We start from the raw sequence: 16,998 nt of genomic DNA on the forward strand, positions 1-16,998 counted from the left end.
TCAGTCCATATGCTCCAGTATTTCCTTAGTTTATCCTTTGTACAATTCAATGTGACCCTCCTGTGCTCATCTCTCCCCTTCCCTATTGGGCCTTGTATTTTTTAGAATTTCAGTATCTACTTGTATCTTTGCAAAGCACTGAGGAGGTTGTAAACACTCAACAAATAATGAATGATGATGATGCTCCCTTGCAGTGGAGCTCTCCAGGAGAAACAGAGGCTGAGAAGCTATTTTGCAGTGGCGTAGCGTGGGGGGTGCAGGGGGGGCCGGCCGCACCGGGCGCAACATCTGGGGGGGGGCGCTCGCACTCACAGCTCTCTGCCCCTACCTGGCTCACTCACTCTCTCTCACTGCAGTGCTGGCTGTGCGAATCCGATCGGAGCCACCGGGTCGCTGCCCACTGTGGAGGGGAGGGTGCCAGGCGTGCGGTGCAGTGCGGAGAGAGAGCGAGGGACTATCTGGGGGAGGGACAGTGCAGCGGGGGGGCGCAAATTACTTGCCTTGCCCCGGGTTAGGGGGCGCAAATTACTTGCCTTGCCCCGGGTGCTGACAACCCACGCTACGCCACTGCTATTTTGTCATTCTGTCCCACATTCTCCAAGTGGATAGTTGCACACATAGGTTTCATGCAAACATTCTGCATTACTGTACCATTGAATTTGCAACATTAACTGGCACTGGCATTTTATAATGGCATTTTACATGGTATTTACCTTTGTAGCTACTTAAACCATTGTAACAGTCACAGGTGGCAGTCAATGTTTTAAGCAACTGGGTATTTTTATGAGCCATGGGGCAAAGCACACCAACGAGGCTCAGAGGCAAGAAGGGTGAGAAGCAAGGGGGAATTCATGAGGAGGGAAATTAGCAGTGTTGACTTATCCCCTTTGTTTCCCTAACTCATCTTTCATTTGCCTGTTCACTGTGTGCTGAAGAGTCTCAAGGATCACCTGGCTTCCACATGTGGAAAAGATGGATAGTAAATATAATTTTTAATATGCATATATTTTGTGTGAATGTATATAAATCCTCAGACCTTAACTAATTCCATAAGAGGAAATCGTTTTTCTATTAAAACTGCATTTGTGGCTTTAACACCTTGCCATAGGAAACACTACTAGAACTTCTGGCTGGCTTTCTTGTCTATATATTCATCAAAAAATAAGATGCTAATACTGATTGAACATTTAGGCTGTGGTGCATATATGAATTTGTTAAGTGGCACAGGAAAATGTCCATACAAGAGCATGGATCCAAAGAACTACACAGCCATGCTGAATTCACAACTTTCAACCTGTATTTCTTCAACATAAGTCCCCAATGTCACAGAGCAAGTTTCTTCTGAAACTGTGGAGACTTTCAAAAGCAGTTTGCAGTCTGTTGTGGGGGTCTGCTGTTCAAAGGGGGGAAAGTCAGTAACTCCACCAAGGACATCCAAGATATTAGAGACACCTAAGTAGCTCTTAGGATGCTAGCCCAAAATTTTAATGGGGAGGTGTATACACATCTCCGAACAGAATGCCCTCTTGAAGACAAAGAAACAGTATCTTCTTTGTAAAACATCAGCTTCTGTTAAGATATATAGCTTTTTATTGCACATATAGATTTATTTACATAATACCCAATTTTATCCTGCAGGTGTAGGATATGATGGGCCATTCTCATGAGCATCTTAACAGCTTCTCCAAAAAGTGCCTGAGATCTTTTTTTTTTGGGGGGGGGGGTCAAGACATCTTAACCTCTCAGAATCCATTGCTTAGCCTCTAGGCCCTACAGACAGAATCATATGTCACAGTAAATGAACAAAAGTCTGCAATAATAATATTAAATGTTTCACCAAGGAATTGACGAATGTGTGAATACTCTGAAATTTCCATTAAAGGTTGAATCCTTACATGCCAATTAAAGCACGTAAGAGGTAATTGGTATACCAAAGGATATTACACCTATTACTGTAACACAGAAATCAGCCCTCTGTCCTTTTGTACACAATAATAACCAGCTACAAAGCAGAAAACCAATCTCCAAGTTTAACTACAGAATAAAGTACTAGTTTTAAATTCATTAGTATAGCAGACTGTACATGAAACAGAAATCGTGTGCCTATGTTATGCTGAAATCTCCAACATAGATCATTATTCTATATCAAATTTGTATGAAGCACAGAAGTTTAATATTCACAACATGCAAGAAGGATGACTACTGAAATTATACGTCTATAATTAAGTCATTGAAAAAAATCAAAAGAAAGACTGTTTTATACTTTAAAAGTGAAGTTACTTTTTTCAGTAAAGGTTTCTGGATCAGAATTCCAGGCTGCAATTCTAACAATGCTTTTGGGAACATAAATTAGACTGAGGTCAATGCAGTCCAACTACCCCATAAATAGAACCCCTAACAAATTAAGCATACTTAGGCTTTATTTAAACAAGCTCATGTGTGGTTAAATTTCAGTTATTTCAATGTGACATAAGCATATTTTTTCCCCCATATTTGCCAATGTTATAGCCATGGAAGCCCTTTCACATGTGTGCAGCTTACATATGTGCATGATAGGCCACAAACTCCATGTTGTGCATACAGGGCCAGCTAGATGAGACTTAAGCACAACTGGCAGGATTTTATACAAATAATAAAATTATTTGTACAAAATTATTGTTTTATACAAATAATAAAATTATTAATTATTCTGAAAATTATGTCCATATTATTCAATTTCCTGTCTCTCCACTTTGTCCCATTTTTACATATATGTTAAAATCAAGCACATTATTATACTGTATAGAGGCATAGGATGAATAGAAAATACTTTTGCTTTACTGTTTCCTAACTTTTAGTACTAACTGAATTTCTCTCTGACAATTACCAAAAAATAAATAAACTGGCCTAGCCCCTCCTCTTATGTAAACCTTTCCCTGATAACAAGCCAGTTTAGAAATCCAAAATACACACACATTGTGAGCACCATCGACTTTGTGCTCTGCTACACCACTGGCTGAGTAGTTTGCAGAGCCAAAGAAAAGAGAGTCACACTGCTTCAGGCTGCTGCTTTATTGCAGGCATGTTCTGCAACATGGTCTCGACATGAATGGTGGATTTATTCTCTTTTAGTTTGTTCTGCAATACTTCCCCAATATTATGCCACAACAAAAACTGGACAAAAATAAACCAGAACATTTGTGGTGCAAAAGATTACAGGATTTCAGCAGGTTATGGGATGGGCACACTGACTGGAAAGGAAGCAGTGTTTTTGTAAGTACAGTGTTGAAAGTGTGACACCCCCCCCCCTCCAAATAGCATCATGAGCACAAATCATCATTATTCAGGACATCTGGAGAGGACCCCCAATTCAAGTACTGTCTGATCGGTGACTAACACATATGCAGCAAAGTTGGTAGAAGAATGTGATCCCTTTTAAAAGCCTGACACCTAGTCTATTTCATCACAGCCCCAAACAGGTGTTCTTTATTTCAAGCATCAAAGCTCAAGAGTGTGCCTTATTAATGAAAAGTGAGGGGGAATGAAAAGACCTGGCAGATCTACAGGGGCAGCTCTCATCCAAGAAGAGAAACTGACCTTGCTTTTTGTACAATTAAAGTTGCCATCCTTAGTAGCTTCAGGTTCAAAAGAACACACTGCTGTCCTATGAAACAGACCTTCTTCCTGACTTGGTTTTGGGGAAAAATAAACATACTGTCATGGTATCGTTAATACACAAAAAGAGTCAAATACTGTTTTCTTAATATGATATTCGATTAAGTTTTACTCAGAGTAGACCCACTGAAATTAATGAACATGACTAAGTTAGAGAACTTAGTTGAATATCACCCTTATTCTTTTCCCTCTATTTCTTCCTTTTTAAGCACGCACACAACATTTCAGGAGACTTAAATGAGAAAGACCAGCATGAGTCTTTCTATTGAAATGATAAGAGCAAGCCAACGCAACAAACACATCACCAGTATTAAGATTATGAAACCTATCCTAAAAGCTTTATGCCTCTCTGTGCATCGTCTCTCTCTCCCTCTCTCGCACAATAAGAGTACAGCAAATGATTAATTAATAAGTTGAACAACAAATTTTAAATTATAAAATCTGCTAAGGCATCTTAGTTTTGTTCTAGATTTGGGTCCCTAGAGTATGGGTATCATTAACATCTGACCTAAAAACTGATAGCCTTTCCCATAAAGCTGCTGGTGACCATCACCAAAAATCTACCATAATACTGGTGTATACTGAAGAAGAATTGCAGTGACTTAACACCATCACTGCTTAGGCTGTGGTAAGCCACGCTGATGCAAGTCACAGCTTAGCTTGTCTCTGAACTAGGTGTTTGCACTGATCCAAATAAAGCATTAGGCTCCTCACTTCTGGATAGAATCCCTAGAGCAGAAAAGCTCCCAGGGGAACAGAGTCATTAACATCTTGCCACCTCAGACTAGCACATAGTAGGAAGCCACCAATTGCACTGGAAAGTTACATTTTTCCATTTCCTTTACACAGTCAGCATAAGACTTCCTTTGTAATAAAACAAAAAACAAAACCTTGCAAATCTCCAAAACACACACACACACACACCTTTGAATGCCCTCACCCACTTTTTTTTAACCTTTTTTTTTTACATCTGGTCAGTGATTTCCAAGTTTAAATGGAATGTGGAAAGCCTTGTCCAATGTGATTCGCCTTTCTCTTTTTCTTGAAAGAAATAAAATCAAATGCCAAAGAAAAAAGCCAGCCTTCATTCCCACTCTGCAGCTGTGGTGTTTTAACACCCCACAACCACTTCAGTTCCATTGCTGGTCAGTAATACACTCACACTCTGTGTGTTCCATAGCACCTACATAAATCAGTAATATTTTTTCCACTGGGTTCACAAGCAATGAACAAAGTCCTGCATGTGAAGGAACAAGGCTCTGGGCATGAATATAGCATGCCTGTGTGTTCTTTACGGGCAATCGTGCAAACTGTTTTACTGCTCACCTCTGGGAATAAGAGCATCCTCTTCATACTAGGTGTACAACTACTGAGCAAAAATGTGTGCATATAAAAGATTGATAGTATAATTATCCTTAATCACTGCCACACCTGGCAACAGTCACCAGTTAATGGTCCACATTGGCAGCTGTCCATCAAAAGCACTATGCTGTAAAGAGTGGCATGCACTGCCACAGCCACTATTATAAACACCAACTTCATTTCAAAACTGGACTTATTGTAATGGTGTGAGGATGTCGTCACTGATCACCAGCTCAGCTTTAGCTGTGCACTGTTTCAACGCGGTGTCACAGAATAGATGTTCCACAAAGGGTTGTCAAAATTGCACTGACCCTTTAACAGAAGAATCACAAAAATTTAGCAAATAAAGCTTCTCCCATCAGGTAGACAGGAATGGGGAAAGCACCAACAAATGTATATACAGTATGTTAAAAGCACAAAGGGGTCAAAAAAAGGAAGCAATGCACACTAGGATTTTTCAAGGGCATTTACTCTAGCACTTCCCTAGGCCCCAATTTATGATGCTTATAGGATCAGATGCAGACTTCAAATGTACACTAAGGGACCACAGTCCTTATATCCTGCACTCTCACCACCAGCTCAGCAATATTTTACATGGCTTTTGAAAGACCAAGAAGTACGCCCTATACACACGAAACAGAGTATTGGCAAATATAGAAAGCAAATGTATAAATAATTCATTAACACCACTCTCCCTTCATTACATGCCAAGCTCAAAGAGGGAAAGACCAATTAGATTGCTGCCCTACTTCTACACCACTGTTATCATCGACACATGCCTATATTGGGGGGGGGGGGGAATCTATCAGCAAAGTATCATTCATTAATATATAGGATCAGGGTTGCTCATACAATCATGGTTGAGAACATTTGCTGATAGTGATCTCATGTTATATTCACTTAAGGGTGTGCCAACACTTACTACTGTAGTGCAGAAAGGAGGCTGCTTGTGGCTTTTAACCATTTACAAGAGAGAAAACAGCAGATGTTTAAAAACCTGGTTGTTCTGGATTTATAGAAGTCTCATGCTAATTCTCCACACACAGAGATGAACAAAATTGCAGTTATGTATAGCCTAGAGTTATCTAATGTAGTAGCATCTCTAAGCCAGTCTAAACCTTGTCAGTGCCTGGATAAGAGACCACTTAAGAACACCATGTGTTGTACATCACTTTGAATTCCTGACAATATATAGTGGGATATGTGGTGGGTTTGGATTTGGGCAAACCCAAGTCCAAATTTATCCTCATCTGTTGAATAAATAGGCTATTTAGTCTGAGAGACAGGTAAGTTGAGCAAATTACAAAATCAAAATACTGTTCTGAACTTCTTGGAAGAAAGATGAAGTACAGAATATAAATTACAGCACAATCCTAGCCATGCACACTCATATATCCTATTAGGACTTACTTCCAGGTAAGAGGGTTAGGATTTAATACATGGATGTTTGCCTGAAAAGTATCAGTAAACTATCTGTAATGTTACAAATGTTTTAACAAGTAAATGTTTACATACAGAAATAAAATTAGACTTAATTTTCATCATAAATATACTTTTAACAAGGTGCAGGTTTAGCTTTCCACAGTGTCTTATCCCAGTGGCATTGTGGTTATAGGTCATAATAGAAGACGAAGAAGAATCAGGTACTTGCATATACTATGAAACTCACACTTTCTACCTCTAATGCAGGAAGTGCATGCAGAGGTTGAAATACTTATATGTCATTAATAAGTGACATACTACAGGTCACAGTTAATATATGTTGTACAGAAGTACAGTAGAAAATGTTGTTTATGTCATTGCAAGCATGAAAATCAAAAGGTACCTGCTCTTTGGAATTTTGTTCAAGTTATCCCAAGTCATCTTTCCTATTTATTACAAGGATTAGGTAAGGATAGTATGATATGTTCTGGTCCCTGCTAGATACAGGTGCCTTCCTGTTTCAAGCCATAAGAGATATTTCTACCTGACTTGTATCTTGACCTACAGAAGCTTAAATACCCCTGAAAACAATTCTCACTGATCAAAATGGAACTTATCTGGATGATTGTCTCATGTCACAATCACAAGACAGAAGTAATGTTTTGGGGGGACAGGAGGCGGGCAGGTGTGGAGGACTCCCTGGTCCTGAATGGTGTAACTGTGCCCCTGAAGGACCAGGTGCGCAGTCTGGGAGTCATTCTGGACTCACAGCTGTCCATGGAGGTGCAGGTCAATTCTGTGTCCAGGGCAGCTGTTTATCAGCTCCATCTGGTATGCAGGCTGAGACCCTACCTACCCACAGACTGTCTCGCCAGAGTGGTGCATGCTCTAGTTATCTCCCGCTTGGACTGCTGCAATGCGCTCTATGAAGGTGATCCGGAAACTACAACTAATCCAGAATGCGGCAGCTAGACTGGTGACTGGGAGCGGCCGCTGAGACCACATAACACCAGTCTTTAAAGACCTACACTGGCTCCCAGTACATTTCCGAGCACAATTAAAAGTGTTGGTGCTGACCTTTAAAGCCCTAAACAGCCTCAGCCCAGTATACCTGAAGGAACTTCTCCACCCCCATCATTCTGCCCGACACTGAGGTCCAGTGCTGAGGGCCTTCTGGCAGTTCCCTCGCTGCGAGAAGCCAAGTTACAGGGAACCAGGCACAGGGCCTCCTCAGTAGTGGCACCCGCCCTGTGGAACTCCCTCCCACCAGTTGTCAAAGAGAAGACATATGAAGGCAGCCCTGTTTAGGGAAGCTTTTAATGTTTAATAGACTACTGTATTTTAATATTCTGTTGGAAGCCACCCAGCGTGGCTGAGGAAACCCAGCCAGATGGGTGGGGTAAAAATAATAAATTATTATTATTATTATTATTATTATTATTATTACAACACTGGACTGCCACAGTGTTCTCCATATGTGGCTAGCCCTGGCTGAATACTGCAAGAAGAATATACATGGGGCCTGCCTCTTAACAGGGCAAGTGACCAATAGCAGGATAGGCCACATACAATGTACTCACTGGTTTCAGTGAATGTTCTTGGCACAATTCAAGGTGCTGATTTTAACCTAAAAGGTAAAGGTAAAGGTACCCCTGCCCGTACGGGCCGGTCTTGCCAGACTCTAGGGTTGTGCACTCATCTCACTCTATAGGCCGGGAGCCAGCGCTGTCCGCAGACACTTCCGGGTCACGTGGCCAGCGTGACAAGCTGCATCTGGAGAGCCAGCACAGCACACGGAACGCCGTTTACCTTCCCGCTGGTAAGCAGTCCCTATTTATCTACTTGCACCCGGGGTGCTTTCGAACTGCTAGGTTGGCAGGCGCTGGGACCGAACAACGGAAGCGCACCCCGCCGCGGGGATTCGAACTGCCGACCATGCGATCGGCAAGTCCTAGGCGCTGAGGTTTTACCCACAACGCCACCCGCATCCCACGATTTTAACCTAGAAAACACAAAATGGCTTGTCCAATATGCATTTATAGAGACTCTCCTTCTCAGTGATACACCACAGTCTCTAAAATGAGAAAATATATGGATGTTATCTTCTGTACAACAAGCTTGAATGAAAAGTCAACGTAGAAATATAGCCTCAGTGGCTTATTTCCCTGCTTTGGAAAGCCTAGCCATCATGTAGAACCAATGTAAATTGTTTCTATTTAGACAAGCATCTTTCAATGGCAGATGTGTATGTTTTATTTCAGTGTTTTCATTGGTTACTAAAAGTTGTGGTTTTTTTCAATTTCAGATTTTTCTGACAAATTAAAGAGAACAATGGCATGCACAAGGCAAACTTTCAAATCTAAGAGCCAACAGACAATGCACTAGGGGCCACATTCAGTGGAATATATAAATAACCAGTGAGAGTGAGTTGCTTCCTTCTACCGTTTCTGACTTCTGATTATTATATTATTTCTTTATTTGTTGTATTTAGACACCATAAAGGTAAAGGTACCCCTGCCCGTACGGGCCAGTCGTGTCCGACTCTAGGGTTGTGCGCCCATCTCACTTAAGAGGCCGGGGGCCAGCGCTGTCCGGAGACACTTCCGGGTCACATGGCCAGCGTGACGAAGCTGCTCTGGCGAGCCAGCACCAACGCAGCACACGGAAACGCCTTTTACCTTCCCGCTATAAAGCAGTACCTATTTATCTACTTGCACTTAGGGGTGCTTTCAAACTGCTAGGTGGGCAGGAGCTGGGACCGAAAGACGGGAGCTCACCCCGCCGCGGGGATTCGAACCGCCGACCATGCGATCGGCAAGCCCTAGGCACTGAGGTTTTACCCACAGCACCACCCACGTCCCCTAGACACCATCCTTTCTGCTAAAGCACCCAAGGTTGTTTAGAGTTTAAAAGTACTTAAGATTGTCAACTGGATCATCTCCATCTACAAGCTTTCTGACACTCTCAAAGGACTCACAACAGGCGGTATTAACAACAAACTGTAGGCAATGAACATATATCTTGGAAATATATAATTCTATAACCTAGTTACTGGCAATTGTTATGTCTAGTGTTAAATACCATGTTAATTCTGAAAGTACTGAGTTAGCAAAACAGTTTTCACAAACTACTTAATACCTTGATTTTTAATATTTGTACTTTGTGCCTCCCTTTAACTCAATTGAAGAATTGCTATGATGTTAGTCAAATGCCTTTTGGTGGCACAAATGCAAGGACCTACGTCCTGGACAACTTTCACTACAGTAAACTTTTTACAAAATTTCTTTTCCAGAACAATTTTATGACATATGTCTTCTGGAAACACTGTTGAATTCAAAACCTATTCATAAAACAAAGCATACACTGGCCATTTATTCTTGGTATAGTAGGTTTTAGCAATTTCCGCCCGGACACTGTTTCTGATGGCTGAATCCTGCTATGTCCAGGATATTCTGGACGTATGGCAACCCTACGGTATAGAGACACACACACCCTGCAAAAAGACACTGAAAACCAGGATAATATAGTATAGCATTCTATATTACCTTTTAAAGCAATGCACTACTAAATTACTTGAAATGCAACATAGCACAATTGGCTGTCCACTCACTCAACAAGATTTCCCCCCTCCTCCCCCTGCAGCCTCCCAACTCCTAATCTGCTTCAGAAGGTTTCCCAAAATTCCAGAGCAGATTTTGAGGGCTTGTGTGTGGTTGCAGGGTGGCAGGGGAAGGGAAGAGAAGCCCCATTATTCAAGTGTATGTCTGTTCCGGCAGACAGATGCAAGTAAATATCACCAAACAACCATAGCATACCCAATATATCTTGCTAATATCAAGTGCAATATTTTAAAAACTGCTAATTTGTAGGATTCGTAAAATTGATCCATAGAACAGCTGCACATAAATATTTATGCTCAAAACCATACTAAAACATAGGTTAAAATGGTAAACCATACTATCAACTCTAAAATCCAAACTTAACACTTTCTGAAAAGTCTTTTAATGTTTGGCTGAGCTAAGATACTCAGCTGCAGTCTTAACATGAAATGAAGCATTGAGAAGACTACTTTATGATGTCAAATCCATCCAGAAAAGTAAATTTATAGTGCCTAAAGTGTATACTGATCTCTCAAATAGGGCTACATAGGCAACAATCCCGAAATCACTTTACTCAGAGTTTTTCTTGAGTAAGGCTGGAATCCTAAATAAACAAAATAGGAAATAATTCCACAGCAATTAATTAGACTTGCTTCCAAGTACATGTCACCGGGACTAGGATGAGCTGACCCATAACCCAGTTACAGCTGAAGTACTTTGACATAAGCCAATTGAGGATGTATTTGTAAAACCTTTACTTCAAATTCCATTCAAATAAGCCAGACTTACTTCCAAGTAATGAGTTTAGAATTAATATGTTGGGTTACAAAGGTTACAAATTTGAGAATGGAATAGAAGGTGAAGCAAAATAAAAAAGAGGCATGTTAGCATATTTTACTGATTTACTGTCTTTAATGAGACTTACTCAAGAGTAAGTCTGTTTCGAATTGGAGGCTTGTTTAGGATAATATGTAAAGCATGTAGATGAATAACATTCTGGATCTTGACTTCATAAACATATCTCTCCAAAACCAAAATAAATAAAATAACCTCCAAACAACCAACAAACAAGACTTGACATGTTGAGTCTGAAGAAGCTGATACAGATCTAACATGTCAAGAATTCACACACGACACACTAACAGATGCCAGACCCTAACTAGACATGATAGATCATAATGAGATTTTCCAGTGATCTCAACTAAATTAAGAAAAGAAGCCTGAATGCACTGCAAGAGCTTTAGTTTCACCTAAATTTTCTGCATGTATCTGCTTCCCTCTATAGAAAGGCACACATTTCAAGCCTATGTGTATCAGCTCTAAATTAAGTAGCTGAAGTAGGAGAGGCACAAGAAGTTAAACAGGCTGGCTTACCTTGGGAAACAAAAGGCATGCTATTACAGCCCTGAGTTTCTTTCCTGGTTAAAATATTGTTTCATATGGAGCTTATTGAAAATAATTTAATTATTCTCAGTTATCACAATGAACTTCAGAGTACTGTATTATCTAATACACAGAAAGAGAGTGTTAGAGGAGAGAAAGTGGGCAGGGGCAATTTAAAAAAAAAAGTCCAGTTTAACATACGGTACTTGAGATAATAATAAAAAGAGATACTCCCTTGGTATTACTACAAAGCACAGAATTGTCTGGCTTTCTTTCATTTTGTACATATATAAGTAATGAGAAAAAGTGAAAAAGAGGCAGGTATTAGCTTTATTCAGCTGAGTACAGAATGGCTATACTGTAGCTATCTAGAAGAAAACATATTCAAATGAATAAATACATGTCTTTAAACTGTTACTGTGCTAATCAACAAAAATCCGTGTGGTATTTTTACAGATTTATTTTGATTTATTTTCTTTTTAAAGCAAGTACAATTCCATATCACTTAAAAAAAAAAGTTTGAGTCTGGAACCCTAGAACCAGACACTCAAGACACGCAAGTCTGCCCACTTTTTGTGGCGGGGGGAGGTGTTTTAACCTCTTTTTAATATTGTCTTTTAATGTTGTAACCCACCCTGTGAACTTACGGGGAGGGCGGGTAATAAATAAATAAATAAATAAATAAGGCAGATAAGAACACATAATCAAAGCGTTAAACACACAGCTATAAAAAATTTTAAATACATGAAATTTTATTTTAACTGCTTTCACTAGTTATTTCAATAAAGCATATGAACATATGCATTCACACAAAAAGCGCATGTGTGAAGTGATATTTGACTGAACTTTGCATGCGTGCGCACACACACACACACACACACACAGGGGACGTGCTTGCTATCCGTAAACGCGTTCATTTGGAGGGGAGGAATACTCACAAAATATGCTTTCATGAATACCTGACTCACATACTTCATTCACTGAAAAGTAGAGCCTGCAAGGGTCAAGTTTTACTCAGAGTAGACTTGTTGAAATTAATGAACATGACTAAATTAAGGCCATTAATTTCAACAGGTTTACTCTAAGTAAAACTTAGTTGAATACCACTCATTGAGACTTCCTTCGAACAAGTACCTACATTTTTGCATTGCAGCTTGATTTTAAAAGCTCCAAATTTGCTAAGTAGTAATGTGTTTGGTTTAGACTTGAAATGTTTTCTCCCTCACAACTAAGAAAGTCAAATAATTATTTCCACAGCACTTAAGAAGAACAAAATATTGTTATATTCTAACAAATGGCGAAAGACCACTCAAAATTTGCAGGCATAAGAACGCTACTGCACACACAATTTTTCCAGACCCTTCCAGTCATGCATACTCACATAGTTGCACATAAATTTACTTTCACGCTTAGTTTTGCTGTCATAGTCCCATTATAACTACTCATTAGGATTTACTACAGACATCACAAAGTCTTACTTTCAGAAGATTTCTCACTGTTGTGCTATCATGTCTAAAATGTGAATTGAATTGTCCCAGAGACTGTAATATGCCAACAAATGTTTCATATGACAACACCACTTACATACAACAAATAATCACAACACTGAGAACAACAATTCTCCCCAAAAGTCAAAGCAGCAAATGTTAATAAAATAAAACAGTATTTTCTCTTTTTTAAAAAAAAATAAATTTCACAACAATCCCCGTTTTGCTATATTTTTTCTGTACAATCCTAGAATGCTTTTATCTGTTTTGCATTTATAATGACTCATATATTATCACAAACATACAAATAAAAATGTTGTTTATTGTTAAATAACTTGTTTTCAAGTGGCAACTTCAGAATTTAAATAAAATCTAATGCAGTAACGCTAACATGGGGATTAAAATTAAATCCAAAATGTTTGTACAATTGCAACTTTACCAAAAGGTTGAAGCTTGTGAAAAAGTTATGTGTTAAATACAACTGATGATTATACCTCAACTCATCTACATTTTTCTGGAACAGGAGCTTTTAATATATGATTGTCATTTAATTCTTTGAAGCTACAATTTCATAGTCACATAACCTAGGAGCAAGTACTATGAGACTCAATGGGGCTTACTCCCAAGAAAAATTGTACTGGATCGCACTGTTAAGACTAAAACCCAAAATACTTCGGAATAAGCCCCATGACTACAGCAAAACTTAATTCCTAATAAATGTGCACAAAAGTGCACCAGACACATTACCTGTGTAACTTGTACACCGTAACTCATAATCAATGCATTCAAATCTCTGATAAGCTTTTTGTTTTATAATTCCTCAACACAATGAATTCTGCAAGTTTACCTAGAAACCCCACTGGTTTCGAACTCAATCCTCTATCTTGTTAAGATGAAATACTTGGGCTGACACCCCAGCCTCACAAAGTGTTTACCTATACATTTCTATCATCAATCAACAGACCTACATTCAACCAACTATGCTTAGGAACGCAGGCTAAACAGTAAACATTAATATCCAAATTAAACTGTACTATGGAGACATATGTCCTATAAATTTCAGTGAGACAAAAACTGACAGAAAATGAGCAAGGTGAACGACTCTTTGTTTTTGTTTTTCAGTAACCTACTACCTGAAAGAAAACTAGGTATTATTCATCCATAATGTAAACATACTGTAAAGTGTGTGTGTGTTTCAAGCCCCTACCCTGCTTTTTAAATGAACTATGTCAACCTAAATGCAAGGGCTGCTTTATCACAAATACATCAACATCCCACAGCCCATCTAGGGCCATCTAACATATCAAGGTTGCAAACATTTAAGACTGTAACAAAAATGACTGAGACTCTAGTCTAGTATCAGTTTCCTATCCCTTCAACAATTTCCCTGACAGTGGAATCAAATAATGTTGAATTATAGACCTCCTCACAAGAAGTCTTATTTCATGTTCTTTTTTTTTATCGTTTCTTTGCTAGCCCCTATAGGAATCTGGCTGTTTGCCAGTTTGCATTTATATTTCTGTATACATAATTGGCATGCATATGAAGATTAAATGATAATTCTGTCAAACATTACTATTTTATATTTGTTCAAGTTTATTTTATATAAGAAAAATACTGTTGCCCCAATAAATTGCTTGCATGCTAACATACTTTATTTGGATTTGTGCTAGTAATTTTTTTTTATATTGCACTTTCTTTAAAAGGCGAGTCTATAAAAGCTACCTGCATACACATTATGGAAAGGCAAGTGTCATAATCTTTTACAGTTCACCCAGTGGCACCTGAGAGCAAGACGAAGTAACTTAACAGCAAAAAGTCCCATGGCAGTGGTTGACATATTTGGATTACTTCCAAAACTGATACTCCTCAGTGATTTAGAGACATGCTTTGTTATTTTTTAGTATGGAGTTGTATAGTATTGCATACATTTCCCTACCAACAAGAAGCCAACAGCTCTACCTTAAAGCCTACACAATTCCAATACCAATTCTTTTTTTCAAAAAATAAATAAATGTATTTCAGTCTGCAGTACAAAACAATACCTCAATTGAAATGTGGAGTCCTTTTTACATATAAAATAACACACTAGCGAGCTCTAATTTTTGTTCATTCTCCAATGTTATGCAGGAAAACATTATAAAACATATTCCTGGCAAGTAGTTAGTCCATAGCAGCCCACAGAAACTCAACAGAACTGACTTCTAAGTAACTATTCATGGTATTAGTCTGTACAACTAATGGTTTTATTATTGCATGAACTTCATGTAATGCAACTTTTTATTTATTTTTTTATTTTAAAAAATGTTACCATGGCATTGAATGTCAAGTTGCAAGCCTAATGCTGTAACTGTACAGTCCCATCCACATAAAGTTTATCTCCACAAAGGTCTGTATGCATCTATAGGCAACTCCACATTTGCAAGGGGTTTGCGTTCCGAGGCATTGCATGCGTCGGTGGGACGCAGGTAAGCCCACTGTGCTGCCCTGTTTTGCTCCCGCCCTGTTCTCCCCCCTTCTGGGGCCAAAAATGGCGCACGCATCAGCGATCGTGTGCGTCTCAAACGTGGTGAAGAAGAAGAAGAAGAAGAAGAAGAAGAAGAAGAAGAAGAAGAGGAGGAGTTTGGATTTGATATCCCGCCTTTCACTCCCTTTAAGGAGTCTCAAAGCGGCTAACATTCTCCTTTCCCTTCCTCCCCCACAACAAACACTCTGTGAGGTGAGCGGGGCTGAGAGACTTCAGAGAAGTGTGACTGGCGCAAGGTCACCCAGCAGCTGCATGTGGAGGAGCGGAGACGCGAACCCTGTTCCCCAGATTACGAGACTACCGCTCTTAACCACTACACCACACTGGCTCTCGTGCACAACTGCTTGTATGTCCTATACATGCATTTACCACATTCTCACTGCAGTTCACATAACTGATAAAACTGCATTTTTGATTACCGTAATACAGTTGGTATCCTAAGGGTGTGGTAGCATACTGTTATTCTTTTTTTAAAAAAAAACAAATTCTGAAATACTAAAACAGTGGTGGCCTAAAGCTGGGTATGGCCCCAACCCTCAGTCACATCAGGCCCCAGTCAAGGCCCCCAGGGGTTCAGAAGGGCCCCCCCCACCAGCCAAACCCATCTGTTGCAATACTCACTTCCATTCATGCCAAGCTCCAGAGGCATTGCATTAGGGGTAAATAAAGATGGTGGAATGGTCACCACAGATGAGACGTGTGCCATGTGTGTGTTTTGTTGGACTAGATCACATCAACAGAACTGTGCCAAGTGTCCCCTGAAGTCTGATGCTGGCCCTACAGCCAGCCCAGGGGCCAGATCAGCCCTCCTGCTTTTTTTTTGGCCCAAGACACCACCAATGTTGGCAGTGGGAAAAAGAAAAAAATATCTGTGTTATACACAGCACTGGATCTCTGATCAGCTCAGCTCCCTAATGTGGATTAAACCTTCCCCCTGCCCCACATGAGATCAAACATTCACTGAGCAGGGAAGGTGTGCTGTCTGTGTGTTTTGTGTGTGTGCGCGCATATGTTCAAGACTGTGGACTCCGAATCCACTTTGGTCACATACTACTGGTGCTGGAAGGCTGGTAAAGGGTGAATTCATCCCAGGGGCCAAAAAATATGAGCCATCTCTGCTCTAAAACCTGTAGCAAACAGTGCACGACCGGGTCGTTTCTGTGAGAACAATTGTGTTTGACACCCTAACCCAAAACACAAGTTATTCAGTTAGTGTGAAAATACAGATGATCACATGCCAAGTAGCAAGTTATCATGGCATGCATATAACTACTGGCAGGTAGTGCTCTGCAGCATCCTATCAAATGGTAAGGAGAGTTTTACCACACATCATTCATTCATTCATTTAAAAGGTCACCACTTGGCAGGACACTGCAGACAACTAGTTTACCAAGTGGTAACATTCATGTGGTGGCTGGCACTTCCTAAGCGTCTGCCTGTATTCAGAGTCACTATGGTGCCAATAGAATTTACCTCCAAATAAATGAACTTACAGGCTATCCCAACCATTTTTACAGAGATGCAGGTTTTTATTTTTTAGTGTAAGGCTAGGCTGAAAGGATTA

The 16,998-nt window shown here is 39.8% G+C and overlaps 1 protein-coding gene and 1 long non-coding RNA gene across 5 annotated transcripts in view; one reads left to right on the plus strand and one right to left on the minus strand.

Annotated features, from left to right (window-relative positions):
- MEIS1 (Meis homeobox 1) overlaps window positions 1-16,998 on the minus strand; it is a 150,320-nt gene that overhangs the window by 118,179 nt on the left and 15,143 nt on the right. The window lies entirely within an intron of this gene.
- Window positions 576-15,381, plus strand: LOC310675255. Its single transcript, XR_014510002.1, has 3 exons — window positions 576-8,072; window positions 8,445-8,940; window positions 9,333-15,381. It is a non-coding gene; the product is annotated as an uncharacterized lncRNA (long non-coding RNA).

Source organism: Podarcis tiliguerta (genome assembly GCF_965153285.1).
Source record: "Podarcis tiliguerta genome assembly, chromosome: 3".
NCBI classification, from domain to species: domain Eukaryota; kingdom Metazoa; phylum Chordata; class Lepidosauria; order Squamata; family Lacertidae; genus Podarcis; species Podarcis tiliguerta.